Source organism: Barbatula barbatula (genome assembly GCF_947034865.1).
Source record: "Barbatula barbatula genome assembly, chromosome: 20".
Taxonomy (NCBI): Eukaryota; Metazoa; Chordata; class Actinopteri; order Cypriniformes; family Nemacheilidae; genus Barbatula; species Barbatula barbatula.
In genome coordinates this window covers 4,367,703-4,382,580 of record NC_136783.1, presented here as the reverse complement: position 1 = coordinate 4,382,580, position 14,878 = coordinate 4,367,703, and the positions used below count along the sequence as shown (strand labels likewise).

The 14,878-nt window shown below is 44.1% G+C and overlaps 1 long non-coding RNA gene across 1 annotated transcript in view; it reads left to right on the top strand.

Moving 5' to 3' along the window:
* The window catches only part of LOC306909861, a 33,147-nt gene extending 27,532 nt beyond the window's left edge, over positions 1-5,615 (top strand). Inside the window, exons 7-8 of the long non-coding RNA XR_013788114.1 lie at positions 3,676-3,758; positions 4,697-5,615. This is a non-coding gene — a long non-coding RNA (uncharacterized lncRNA). The remainder of the gene's footprint in view (positions 1-3,675; positions 3,759-4,696) is intronic.
* Positions 5,616-14,878: the final 9,263 nt, after the last annotated feature.

The following is a 14,878-nucleotide window of genomic DNA, read 5'->3' as shown; positions in this document are numbered from 1 at the left end:
CATCTTTCTCTGGTTCTGGGATAACAGTCCTGTCAACCCGTCATTGACCAAAGATATTAAGGTTGATATTAAGGGCTGAGAACTTTATTTGTGTTTTCCAATCACTGCTGGCTAGTTTGAGGCTTGTAAAACACATGCTCTGGCAATCTTTCAGTTAAAAGCCACCATGGCTCTCAATGTTTTCTTCAAGGGTTGAACATTAGAAGAGTGGATACACATTCCCTTTTAAATAAGCATATAGTAGGATTTATAATTGTATTAAAAGTGATGAGGGATAATTGCGATTAAAGATAATGAATCCTATGTGATATCTCTGCCAGGAAGACTCACAGTCGTAAACATTAGTTTAATAGTTTCATTTGTAATGCAGTGTCCGTTTTAAGGGTCCTCCAACAGCTGATATTCATTGCATCAGTTATGTTATTACAATGTACTTATATTCTAGCAATCCTTTTTTTTGGACAAGGAGGAAAACAATTCTATCATCCGTCCATATTTATTGTTTTATTTCTGGATATTTAACTCTGTGTTTAAAACAGAGTGGTCTTGGGAATTGATGTCTGGGGTATAAATGTACTGTATTTAGGTTAAGGTGCTTGCGGGATAATGTAAATCGGTTTTCTGCTGCTTCTTTAGTAAATAAAACCTGTTGGTTCAAGCGCATTCAGTGTATAAATATGTTGCCTTTTACAGATGTTGATTTGCTCTCTTGTCAAATGTTAGTTTAATGGCTGCACTCTTAAAATTCTCAATGCAATGTTACTTCAATGTCTATAAAGTGCTCTTTAAAAAATATCTCTTCCAATTTAATAAAAGTGCTGCTTCAGTAGATGCTAGGCTGTTATTGTTTCCTCACTTTATAGCATTTCACAATAAAGACTTTCTACAGTATGCACACAACTACAGGTTTTCTAGATTAGAAAAAAGCCACGTGAGACCCTCCTGTCTAAATATTTATTACAAATACGACTGCCAAATCACAATTATGTGTATTAAATGTGACCCTGGACAACAAAGTACATTTTTCGAAATTTAGTTTTATACATATCTGAATAAATAAGATTGCTATTGATGTAATAACATTAGTTAGCATAGTACCGTATTTGGCCAAGATACAACTATTTAAATCTCTGGAATCTGAGGGTGCTAAACTCGCCTTTAAAGTTGTCCTTCAGTAGGAGGTCGTTGCTAAGAAGAAACAGGTTTGTTTTAACGCTCTCTATTGATTTACTGCTGTAATGATGTTGAGAAAAGTAGATGAATCTGAAATCAGAAATGCTCAGCTTTACATAGATACCCAACTTGAGTGAGTAATTCCCAAAGAGCAGGCAGCAGCGAGTGAAGTTTGTAGGCGCGTGTCTACTGACCAAAATAAATATTTGATACATATTTATGGTAGGATAATTAAAAATGATCTTCATGGAACATGATCTTTACTTAATATCCCAATGTTTTTTAGCATAAAAGAAAAATCAATAATTATGACCTGTACAATGTATTGTTGGATATTGCTACAAAAGTTTGGTTCCAAAATGAGATAACTCAGTTTGTTTATTGTTGTCACGGAACAGGTAGTGAAGAACCCAAGCGCAGGCAGCAATACGGGGTAACAGATTTTAATAAAGTAAAACAGAAACAAAAACCCACGAGGGGGTGAAATACAGGGGACAACAAAGACAGTGACAACTGGACGAGAAACTCACGGCGGGTAACCAACAGGACGCTAACGCTGGGACACAGCGTAGGGACAAATCCACAGAGCATACAGTTACCACAAAGTATGACAACAAACGAGCCCAGGACAGAGAATACAAGGGATTTAAATAGGGAGACGAACAAAGGATATAACGATGGGCAGGTGTGGGTAATGAGACACAGGAGGAAAGCTATACTAGAAACGAGAGGGGCGGGGCCAAATGACGAGACAGGAGAGAACGCATATTATGTCCTGATTGACAATAATATGTTTCTCTCCACATAAAACACGTGGGTCCGTCATGATTCTGCCTCTAGACCAGAAAACCAAGACAAGAGAAGGCAGAATCATGACAATTGTGCATTCTTATTAATATCAATCAAACTGCAGTTGGTTTGTTTTGATTTAAACCATAATGCCAAAAAATGAACATTATATGATGATAACATTATAAAAAACATGATTTTTAACAAGTTTGTAAATGGAACCAAACTCTTCAAATGTACCCGTGCTACTTACGACTGGTTTTGTGGTCCAGGGTTACAAATGTGATGACATTTCTGAATTTTGCATTCCACATTTCCTTTCACCCCTAATCTTTTTTCTGACCACTGATTTAATACTTCTGTTGAAAGGTTTTGTTTACCCTGGGCTGTGAAAGTCTCAGGAGCCTCTTCTCTTATTATGTGGCATATGTGGAAACAAATATACTGAAATCTCATCATTTGAGATTTATTCAGGCTTTTTGTTGTGTGTTTAGGGTGAAAATGTGTGAGTGCATGATTTAAATTTTCCATCTCAAAAAGGACTCCTCAAGCCGTTATCTTCGTGAATGTTGTTCAAGGTCTCTACAACGTTGAAAATCTGGACTTTGTAACAGATTAAAATGTCATAATGTATCATCTTTTTACTGGCTGAATAGCTATATGTCATTCTAATCCACTAAACTTTACATTCAGGCCAGGGTTCAACTTTAGGGCTTGGTTTTGGCTAAACTCATAGCCTGGAACAACAGTTATACCACCATTCATTTGTGTTGAGTTTAGGTTTCTGTTGAGTTAGCAATCTACTGATAAAAAGAATTTTTGTCAAAATGTTTGCGCTCTGATCACATTTACATTCAGGCATTTGGCAGACACTTTTATCAAAAGCGACTTACATAGCATTATCCTACACATTTTACATAGGTATCTGCAATCCCCTGGGATCCAACCCACAACTTTGCGTTGTTAACCTAATGCTCTTACCTTTGAGCTACAGGAAAGCTGTAAATATCGATCACAGGTGTAGTTGGGGAAAATGTTACATATAAATATTGTTAGAAACAATAAAGCGTCCTACTTGAGTAAGTGCCGTTATGCTGATTCCCATACATTTACAAGGTAAAAGAAGAACAACTGAGCATTTTCAGTCTAGTACAAAACAGTGCAGTCTGTCTGTTTTCAGCATTCATCTGGTGTCTCTTCAGTCCGCGATGACCGTTGAAACGAACAGCCCTTCGCCTCCAACGGTTTGCTTTGTTGTTGACTCTCAGAGTCGTTGTCATCCACTGGAGTTTGTTCTCTGTGTGAGGTTTCTCTGAACTCTATCCTCCTCCTTTCCGTCTGTTCTTCTGAGAACTCCGTGACCCCTACACTTTATTCATTACTGCTTCACCTCTTTACCTCGCTCGCTCGCTCGCTCTCTCTCTCACCTTTCCTTTTATCTACAGTATGTCAAGGAGAATTAAATTGCCTTTGCTTCACCTCCACTCACAGCGCGAGAACATTAAGCACACCAATATTGTCATTTTGACATGGACTTCTCCAAAGACCTCTCACGGGTGTATGTGTGTGTATTTATGTGGCTGTGCGTTTGGTTTTTGTGTATTTATGTGATTGAATAACAAGGATGCTATTCCCAGAGCTGAGATAAGACATAGTTTGTCAATTGGACCCACACTTGATTGCTTACCAATTATGGGTGTGTTTGTTTTACAGACACCCAGGATACTTCATAGCTCACCATTGATGTCTTCCACACACATCGGAATGGAGCAAGAAAGCATGAAATCACAAGAGCGGTGTGTCTTCTTTCTCAAATCTTTTTGTTATTGGATATAAATCCCAGTGGCTTAGCAGAATACACATGGCTGCCATCCACATCGTATTACCTATAGTTCTCTGACACATGAAATGTTATTTACAGGAACATTAATGCTGAGCTTTGTGACAGTTGTGTCTTTGCCCCTATGAAACCTTTTGTCAGTGTGTTAGAACAGACAAATGCAACTTAAAATTGACCTTCAAGAATTTTGTTACATTTCCTTAGTCAAGTCAGCTTTATTTATATAGCGCTTTTTACAATTTTCATTGTTACAAAGCAGCTGTACAAGAAAACATTGACTATAAGCAAAACATATAAGGATATGGAAGTCAAACTACAGGTCAAATATCAGACAGACTATACATTCCTATATGCAGTCTTAATTAAATAAAACTATACAATTATTTATAGTTATCCTTAGATTCCTTGGATTCAGTAAGACGTATTTTTCTAACTTTAGGCTCTCTAAACCATTTTGTAGTTATATTGTACAAATAAATTTGATACAATATTACCACACTTACCGATCGTTTCGCTAGATAAGACCCTTATTCATCGTCTGGTAATGTTTAAAGCCCTTTGAAGCTGTAATGTTGACCTTCAACCATTTGGAGTCCATTGAAATCCACTATATGGAGAAAAATCCTGGAAAGTTTTCATCAAAAGCCTAAATGTATTTTCGATTAAAGAAAAAAAATACATAAACATCTTGGATGACAACACGGTGAGTGAATTATCATGAAAAGTATGTTGAAAAGTGAACAATTCCTTTAAGGTCAAGGTCTAATCGATGATTTAATATTCAAGAGCATCCTTTCTACTTTGCAGTTGCATTGTAATGTTGTCATAATTTTCACATATTCCATCCATCCATCCATTTTCTACCGCTTATCCGGGGCCGGGTCGCGGGGGCAGCAGTCTAAGCAGAGATGCCCAGACATCCCTCACCCTAGACACTTCCTCCAGCTCTTCCGGGGGGACACCGAGGCGTTCCCAGGCCAGCCGGGAGACATAGTCCCACCAGCGTGTCCTAGGTCTTTCCCGGGGTCTCCTCCCGGTCGGACGGGCCCGGAGCAGCGGCTCTACTCCGAGCTCCTCCCGGGTGACCGAGCTTCTCACCCTATCTCTAAGGGATCGCCCAGCCACCCTGCGGAGGAAGCTCATTTCAGCCGCCTGTATCCGGGATCTTGTCCTTTCGGTCATGACCCAAAGCGAGTAGTAACGTAGATTGACCGGTAAATTTCTTCACCACGACGGACCGGTACATCGACCGCATTACTGCAGAAGCTGCACCGATCCGTCTGTCAATCTCCCGTTCCATCCTTCCCTCACTCGTGAACAAGACCCCGAGAAACTTAAACTCCTCCACTTGAGGAAGGAACTCTCCACCAACCTGAAGTGGGCAAGCCACCCTTTTCTGACTGAGGACCATGGCCTCGGATTTGGAGGTACTGATTTTCATATCAAGATTTTTCATACCCTGAAGGAATATTCAGAAACTGCAATAAAGATTAAGATTATTTTCAATAGGACACATTTTTTTCATGATGTTCACCCTGTGGATGTCTCCTAAAACGCATACCTGAGTTTTGGGGTTTTCAAAATACACATCTTATCTTTATCTTCTTTGGCCTTTTCATCCCATATTACCCACTGAATGTCAAACCCAATTTACACATAACGGTTTTGGATTGTGGGTGAGGGTGATTGGATGGTTGGTTGGCATAAATAAAGTACGTGCGCACCTATTGCCAACAAAACACGGTTGACAAGTTGACCATGTTATGGATGAGAAGCCAGCATGTTTAACATTGTAAATAAATCAGAATTCATGAAACACGTTGCATCGCCCCTTTAATACATAGCTTGTACTGTATGTATCTTAATGGAGTGGAATATTTACTTTTTAATTATACAATTTTAATTTGCATTGTGTTCTGGGATTTTAGCTGAAACTAAATCTGAAGATCATCTGCAGGTTTTAAATTTACATTTACATTTAGCCATTTACCAGACACTTTTATCCGAAGCGACTTACAAATGAGATGTTCTGGGTTACCCAGTTCATTTACACTTTTGGGTTTGTGAGACAGAGAAGCAGTTAAGCGGATGTAGGCTTCTGCGTTTGGTCATCACTGTGCATCTCTGTCTGCTGTGCTTGTGGATCAATAATTAAAAAAAGATGAGTGTGATACATTGTTTCACCTAATTGAAATGCTTACATTGGTACAACGATATGTTTGGTCTAGGGGTATTTTTTGTAATTTTGAGTTAAACTGAGCGCAAATAACACAATAAATTAAGTAAATACTTTTATTTTATTCAAATTACTACCCACTATACATTTGAATCAAGGTACAGGTATCTTCTGATTGCTGACTCCTACCTTTCGGTTAAACCGAGAATCTACTATTTGCCAATATCAGTACCCACAAAGTGATTTGAACTTGGATCGCTGTATTCAAAGTCACGAGTGCTAATCATATCACCATGAAAAGTATGAGAGAAAGACATTGCTGGATTTAAAACACATTTCTGTACACCAACGTGTGCAAAGGGTGCCAAGTTTGTGGTTTGGCAACTGTATTGGTGAACTTATTGTCTCATGAGTACACTGAACTTCTTTGTATTTGCCCAGTGCCTAAGACTGCACTGGCTCGGATGTGTTTTTTATTTTAAGTAGTAGTTTGATAAAAAATCGGTGCACAAACTTGCGCAAAAAACACAAAAAGTAAGTTGTATGTTTCATTCGACTGGTAATACAGTATAACTGGATTCAAAGTAACCGCTATACCTTTGAACTCACATGTATCTTCAGATTGCTGACTGCTACAATCTAGAATCAACTATTTGACAACATCAGTACCCACAAAGTTGTCCACTGTGATTTGAACTTGGATCGCTGGATCACCATTACAACATCGAACCCATGACCGAAGAACATTACTGGATTCAAATCACACATTTCTGTATACCAATCTGTACCCTGACCTTCTTGTCTTTGCCCAGTGCCCAAGACTGCAGATTGGTCTGGAGCCATTGGCTCGTTGGTCAGGGCTGTCATGCACCCATTTATTTTCTGGAAGCACAGTGTGCACAACACACAGAAACATGTCATACATATATTTAAAGTTATATTGTAGATAATATCTTTTAAAAGTAATACAAACATCACACAAATCATTGCAAGAATAACAATTACACCATCGTATTGATGAATCTTCTCTCCAGTAAGAAAACGTATGTACATCTTAAAGTTAAATACATCAGTCTGGTGTACTTTGAGAACAAATGTCTTTCGATAAATGTGAAATTTTGTGGTATAAGAGTCATTGTTTGAAATTCCTCCAATTATGAACCAAAACATATAATGCAATGTATTGTATAATGCAATTAAGTGTGTGTTTATGGTGGGAGGAGCCCAGAGCAGGAGGAGCCTGGTGGGAGGCCAGGACAGTGGCCCACGGTGGAATCGTCAGTGGGAGGAGTCATGGTGGAGATGGGAGAGGCAACACCAGGGGGCCGACTTCCTTTAGAATCGCATGACTGATTAATAGACTCATTTGGAGGTTGCATGCAAAACTGACTTTGTTCAAAAATCTGGCCCCCTCCGTTTGAATGGGCATAACACCTCTGGATATGATAACACCTTATAATGAAAAATAACCAACGACAGAAATTAGGAATAACAACAGGTACAAGTTTGTTGACAATAAACCTGCAGTCTTGCTCCATTTTGGGTGTAAAGCAATGACCAATTACCTGTTACATGTGTAGACATGTTTTTTTATCATTTAAAATGTGTAATATCCATCTCAGAACAAAATATTACACAAGTAATATAACATAGTATTCATGTTAATGGAAATTCTCTAGCAGAACTGCAAATCTAGAGTAAAAGAGTGCAGATAATATGGACGTCTGCACTCACCCACTTTTGGCATTACGTTTATTGCTGTGAGAAAGAACTCAAAGATCATGGAAATATATTTTTCTACAGCTTGATAATTTCAACTCCAAATATTCCAGACTGCCCTTTTTCTAAAGTCTTCATTCTGAAAACTATTTATCTTCATTCTTTGAACTCTAGATTATATACAGGGGAATAAAAGGGAATATATATATATATTGCAGCAGGGTGGAAGGATCACACGACAAGGAGAGCTCAAAAATCAAGATTCCCCGAAGGATGGATTTATTAAATGTATGTGGTGATGGGGAAATCACGGCCTTTCCCTCCAGGGGGCGGTGGTTACCACCGTTGGTGGTGTCCAAGGCTTCTTCCTCCCGTGTGTGGTGATGAAGACGATCCGTCCTCCCGGTGGCTGTGGTTCTCCCAAGTTCTCTCCTGAGTTCCCTCGTGTCCTGAGTGGGGTAACCGTGCAGTGCTCGTGGTGGCGCTGATCGGACTACACGCTGCTCTCTGCAAAAGGGGAGAAGACAAAGTTAGTCCTGGTCTCAGAGAGTTCACCTCTCCCCTTTCTTCCTGAGTCAGCGGCTTATGAGCTGCTCTTCTGATTCCCCGCAGCTGTGCCCGATCAGCCTGTGACGAGGTGAAACAGGTGCTCCTTGTTCGTTTCCAGGGCAACGCTGATCTGATCTCAGGATGCTTGTCACACTCCCCCCCCCCTAAGCGTTGTCCTCGGTCTGTTGGTAAAAAATGGAGTCAATAGTGGGGATATATTGAGTGGGTGGGGATTGACCCCTGACAGACCTGCATAAGCTGACCATATACGAGAGAGACCGTCGGCGTTGGAGTTGGCCACCCCAGCCCTATGCTGTAGGAGAAAGTCCTGGAGCGCGAGGAACCATCGTGTCACCCTGGCATTGGTGTCCTTGGCTCGTGCCATCCATTGTAGGGGCGCGTAGTCTGTTACCAGGGTTAACTTCCGGCCCAGGAGGTAGTACCGGAGCTCCAGGACTGCCCACTTGATGGCTAGGGCTTCCTTTTCCACCGTGGCGTAGTTTCTCTCGGCTGGGGTCAGCTTCCTGCTAATGAACAGTATCGGATGCTCCTCACCTTCCTGTACCTGGGACAGGACGGCCCCTATTCCTGTGTCGGAGGCATCCGTTTGTAGCAGGAAGGGGCAGTTGAAGTCCGGTGCTCGTAGGACGGGCTCGGAAGTCAGTGCTTTCTTCACTGTCCGGAACGCCTCTTCGGCTTCGGGAGTCCACCTTACGATGTCCGGCTGTCCCTTCCTGGTCAGGTCTGTCAGGGGGGCGGCTAGAGAGGAAAAGTTCGGGATAAAGCAACGATAATACCCCGCCAACCCCAGAAAGGCTTGTACCTGGGTCTTTGTCGTAGGTACCTGGGCATTTCGAACCGCCTCCACTTTTTATTCTTGGGGCCGAATTAGTCCACGTCCCACCTCGAACCCCAGGTATTTCGCCTCTGATAGACCCATGTGACATTTTCGGGGGTTGGCGGTGAATCCAGCCCTACGCAGTTCGGTCAGCACCCTCCGCAACCGGTCCAGGTGCTCCTCCCAATGCTCTGAGTGAATGACTACGTCATCGATGTAGGCTGCAGCGTAGGACTGATGGGGCCTCAGCAGGATGTCCATCATCCGTTGGAAGGTGGCTGGGGCCCATGCAGTCCGAAGGGGAGGGTTCGGTACTGCCAGTGGCCGTTAGGAGTGCTGAAAGCTGTCTTTGGCTTGGCCGCCTCCGAAAGCGGCACTTGCCAGTACCCCTTAGTGAGATCCAGCATGGAGATATAACGGGCCTTCCCCAGACGATCCAGAAGCTCATCCACCCGAGGCATTGGGTATCCGTCGAACTCGGAGACTTCGTTGAGGCGTCTGAAGTCATTGCAGAAACGGAGGGTGCCATCTGGTTTCGGAACCATTACTATAGGGCTGGACCAGGGGCTGCGGGATGGTTCAATTACCCCTAACTTCAGCATCTGTTGGATCTCCATCTCAATAGCCTGCCGACGAGCCTCTGGGATCCGGTAGGGTCGTTGGCGTACTATGACTCCTGGTGCTGTCTGGATCTCGTGCTGTATCACGCGGGTCTGCCCAGGATCCGTGGAGAACACATCCTGGAACTGACCGACCAGGTGCCGCAGCTCGGTCTTCTGCATGGGTGAGAGGTGGGGGCGATATCCACCACAACGGGGTCCGTGGTGGTAAGGGCGACGAGTTGGTCTCTGGTTCCCTTCCATTTCTTGAGGAGGTTAATATGGTAAAGTTGCTCCGCCTTCCTCTTTCCTGGTTGTCTTATCCGGTAAGTCACTGGACCGATCTTTTCGACCACTGTAAATGGTCCCTGCCAGCTCGCCAGGAATTTGCAGGCCGAATTGGGTACCAGGACCATCACTCTGTCGCACGTCTGGAACTCCCGAGGCTGGGCAGCCCGATTGTACAGTCTTTGCTGGGCCTGCTTGGCCTTACTGAGATGCTCCCGGACTAATGGCATGACGCTGTCAATACGTTCTCTCATCGTCTTAACATGCTCTATTACAGAGCGGTGAGGAGAAGGTTGCTGTTCCCAGGCTTCCCTTGCGACATCCAGTAGTCCCCGGGGTTGCCGTCTAAAGAGGAGCTCAAAGGGAGTGAAACCAGTAGAAGCTTGGGGGACCTCACGTATACCGAACAGGACATAGGGGAGCATGAGGTCCCAGTCTCGCTTGTCGTCTGCTGCCACCCGTCGCAGCATCTGTTTCAGAGTTTTGTTGAAGCGTTCGACCAGGCCATCTGTCTGTGGGTGGTATACGGAGGTCCTCAGCTGTTTTACCTTCAGGATCTTACAGAGGTCAGCCATTAGCCGGGACATAAACGGGGTCCCCTGGTCCGTCAGGATCTCCGTGGGTATACCAACCCGACTGGACAACATGAATAGCTCCTGAGCGATGGCCTTGGCGGTGTCTTTCCGCAGGGGTACTGCTTCTGGGTACCGGGTGGCATAGTCGACGATGACCAATCCAGGCCAATGGAACCGATCCCTGATGCGTTGGGTGGTATTGGCGGGCTCCAAGGTGGCCAGCTAACGGATGTGAATGCGCCAGTTCCAACACCATCTCCGTTTTGGACCTAGGAACTACGAGTAATGTTTTCTCCTCCCCCCTCCGCTGAGCGACACAGTATAGCAGGCCGTTTTGGACAATGAAGTGCGGGAGGGGGTGGGAGCCAGGTTGCGTCTCTTTCCCGTATATCCTCTTCACTTGGGTCCAACAGTGCTTCAGTCGGTCATCTTCTCGTTGTTCTCTGGCAAATGAGCCCCCGCTCGTTACTTGCTGAAACACATCAAAGAAGAGGTTATGGTTAGGAGGGGACTCACCCTCTCTCCCGCTGTCCGGAACCAGCAGGGCCGGGCGTCGACGGGTTCCTTTTCCTGGATTCCTGTGTCGGCGGCTGCCCTTGATGTTGGCAGGCTGCACGGCGGCGGTCAGCAGGCCGTCAAATCCGGGCCAGTCTCTCCCCAGAAGCACTGGAACCGGCGGGTCCTTCATGAGGCCCACCTCCACCGGCCAGGTGCCGGGTTCAGCCGAGATAGTTACCCTTCGGACCGGGACCTGTCTGGTGTCTCCATGTACGCATGTGATGGGTATCGCCGCCCGAGACTCGTTGCGGGGTGAGAGGAGGTGGGCCTGGACCAAACTGACCGCACTGCCGGAGTCCAGCAAGGCGGTCATTGGGCGGCCATTTATCCTCACCTGCACTTTTGGTGCCCTTGCAGGTATGTCGTGATGGACAATGCAGCCTGCCAGCCACGTTCGAACCGTAGGCGTTTAGACTTCCGTCGGCATGGGTTCATCCCGTAGGGTGGGAACCCCCGGCCTGCTAACTGATCGGAAGGTGCCCTCCGGCGAGCGTTGCTCCTGGACCACCCTCCGGGGAAATGGCGGCGCTCGCTCCCCCGCCTCTCGATGTTGGGCAGCATCCGCCAGCTCCATGGCTTCTACCAGTTCTGCCACAGTCCCCGGGTTTCGCATCCCAACAGCATGACGGTGCGAGCGAGGAAGGACTCTGAGCATTCGGTCGATCACGACACGCTCCGCTACCTGAGACGCTGCGGGTTCTCCTTCCAACAGCCATTGTTGGGCGAGGCGGGATAACTCGGCGGCCTGAATTCGGGCTGGGAGACGGGGCTTGTATTCCCAGTTGTGGAAGTGTTGGGCCGCGCAGACGGGAGAAAGCCCCACCAGTGCTAGGATCTCTCTCTTAAGCTCTGTGTAGGAGTTTGCAGCCACGGTGGGAAGACTGAAGTACGCTCTTTGCGTCTCCCCCGTGAGGAGAGGTGCCAACAGCTGAGCCCATTCTTCACTCTCCCACCCTTCCCTCACCGCTGTAGTTTCGAACATCTAGAGGAAGGCCTCTATGTCATCGTGTGCCGTCAATTTGGGGAGCAACTGCGTGACTTGAGATCGTGGGTCAGGTATGGGTAGCCGACGAGCGGGAGAGGTGTGCCTGGCACTGAGCTCCTGCTCGGTCTGACTCTGTCGAGAGGCTAGGTGCTCAGAGATCTGTTGCTGGCGGATGCTAACCTCCGTCAGTCGTTGAAGAAGTTCTTCCATGATGGGGGAGGAGCGTCCGCCTGTCCAGAGAAGAGAGGAAAAAAAAAAAAAGATTCCCCGAAGGGTGGATTTATTAAATGTATGTGGTGATGGGGAAATCACGGCCTTTCCCTCCAGGGGGCGGTGGTGACCACCGTTGGTGGTGTCCACGGCTTCTTCCTCCCGTGTGTGGTGATGAAGACGATCCGTCCTCCCGGTGGCTGTGGTCCTCCCAAGTGCTCTCCTGAGTTCCCTCGTGTCCTGAGTGGGGTAACCGTGCAGTGCTCGTGGTGGCGCTGATCGGACTACACGCTGCTCTCTGCAAAAGGGGAGAAGACAAAGTTAGTCCTGGTCTCAGAGAGTTCACCTCTCCCCTTTCTTCCTGAGTCAGCGGCTTATGAGCTGCTCTTCTTATTCCCCGCAGCTGTGCCCGATCAGCCTGTGACGAGGTGAAACAGGTGCTCCTTGTTCGTTTCCAGGGCAACGCTGATCTGATCTCAGGATGCTTGTCACAATATATATATATATATATATATATATATATATATATATATATATTTAAACTAAGTGCACTGTATTCTAATAGGTTAATGTGACATACTGTAGGCAGGTCATCCAGCTTACACAGAGCAAATACCATCTATTAGACAAAATGTAAAAATTCCCCAGCCTAAATGAAAAAGAACAATTTAACAGCTCCCAGATTTTTTGATGAAGAATATGAATAATGGCTCAATGGCTACAACTTAAATGACTAAATAGTTGATATACTACACAGTATACAGTACTCTATTGTTTACTTGCCTTATAGATTTTAAAAGTTCGCCCAAGAATTACAGTTCTGTCATCATTTACTCGGTTGTTCCAAACCTGTATGAATTACTTACTTCTGCTGAAAACAGATGAAGATATTTGGAGCAATTTTCAGTTCTGGAACATCATTAACTACCGCATAGCAGGAAAAAATAAAATGGTAGTCAAAGGTGCCCTAGAAATGTTTGCCTTCGTACATTTTTCAAAATATCTTATTTTGTGTTGAACAGAACAAAACAACAACAAAATACATTCAATTCTTTCTACTATGGTAGTGAATGATGTCCTAAAACTATCCCTTTAAATATTGATACACGTTCAGAGAATATAAACATTTGTTATAACAGTTCAGAATGTATTCAAAACTGTCCTCCATGGGTTTATAAACAGTTAGACGGGTGTTTCTGCTTTTCTCTGAAGCTAGGTTAAAGCTTTGTTACATTCGCCCTCAGATTCTGCTTTTGTCATAGCCTGAAAGTGCAGAATTGCTATGCCTACATACAACGTGATGAAAAGCGAAAGCGCAGAGATTATTCTGTAAGAACTGAGAAGAGATTCAATGCACGGCCCTGAACACTTAATAATGACTCTATCAGTATGCCTCCGCATATCCACCGACAGCAGACCTCTCTTAGAGGTCAATAATTCATTAGTGTTGCGGCTGAGGAGCTTTGATTCACTCAAATAAAGAGATGCTTTTGTGGCGGGACACTGGAAGGGTTTACCAAATTTGGGTTTGGATCTTTTGTCACATAAAGCCTTGCCTCATTAGGCCTCGCAGCGAGAGAAACGAAACTGCTCAGCACATAATTGCCGTCTCGCTGCTTCAAATGAATGATTGTCAAATTGCAGGCCCAAGTCTAGTATTTAAATGCGAAACATGCGAACATCATGTGGTGTTTTTACAATGCATTTTCTGTTTCAATACCGTGTCAAATGAGACACCAATTATGGTCAATATACAGATCAAAGTTGTCCTTGAATCATATGTCATGATATGCAGAAACAAATTGAATCATGAAACGTCAAAGAAATTTACATCAAAGCAAACAAAGAAAAGCAGAAAATCCTAATTTGTTAGAAGCGACCAAACATAAAACTCGGGTTCATTATATCATATGTGCTCTGGACAAAAATAAAACCTCTAATTTGCTTGTTGACGCGAGAAAAAGTTTTCTAAGCATATGACTTTTGCTGAAAACAAGTGTCTGGAATCCGAGGGACCAAATCCGAGGGCCATCTAATTTAAGTGTAAAAGATTTCTTCTTTTCTTTTTGTTTTTTTGTGTGTTTTCATCAAAACATCTATCTGTATTTCTTATTGTAACCTGCAATCTATGCATACTTTGTAATCTTCTCTGTTCTGTCTTTAAAAAAGAAAGAAACATGTAAAAAAATATTTTGTTTTGACATAAGCCAAACTATAGTAACCACCCGAAACACTTTAGCTTAAATACAAACACTCTGGCAACCATCAACATCACGGTGGTGTGAACGTTTTACATTTTCTTTAGAAATTGTGAATCCGAAAAGGACGGATAGCATCACAGGACAGCGAAACACTTTATTTAAAATGATTTGTAATAACGTATGCACTGGAGGAACCTTTCTTCTTTCTTTTCTTCTGGTCAGCAAGACTGGTACATTCATATCTACAATATGCAACCCTGCAGTTTTCAGACGAAACAAATCCGCAGTGCCAAGAAAAGCCTTAGCAGGAAAATAAATGTAATTTAATGTCACTTTGACCCTTTGTCACCTTGCTTGTGTCTAACAGGTTCACACAAA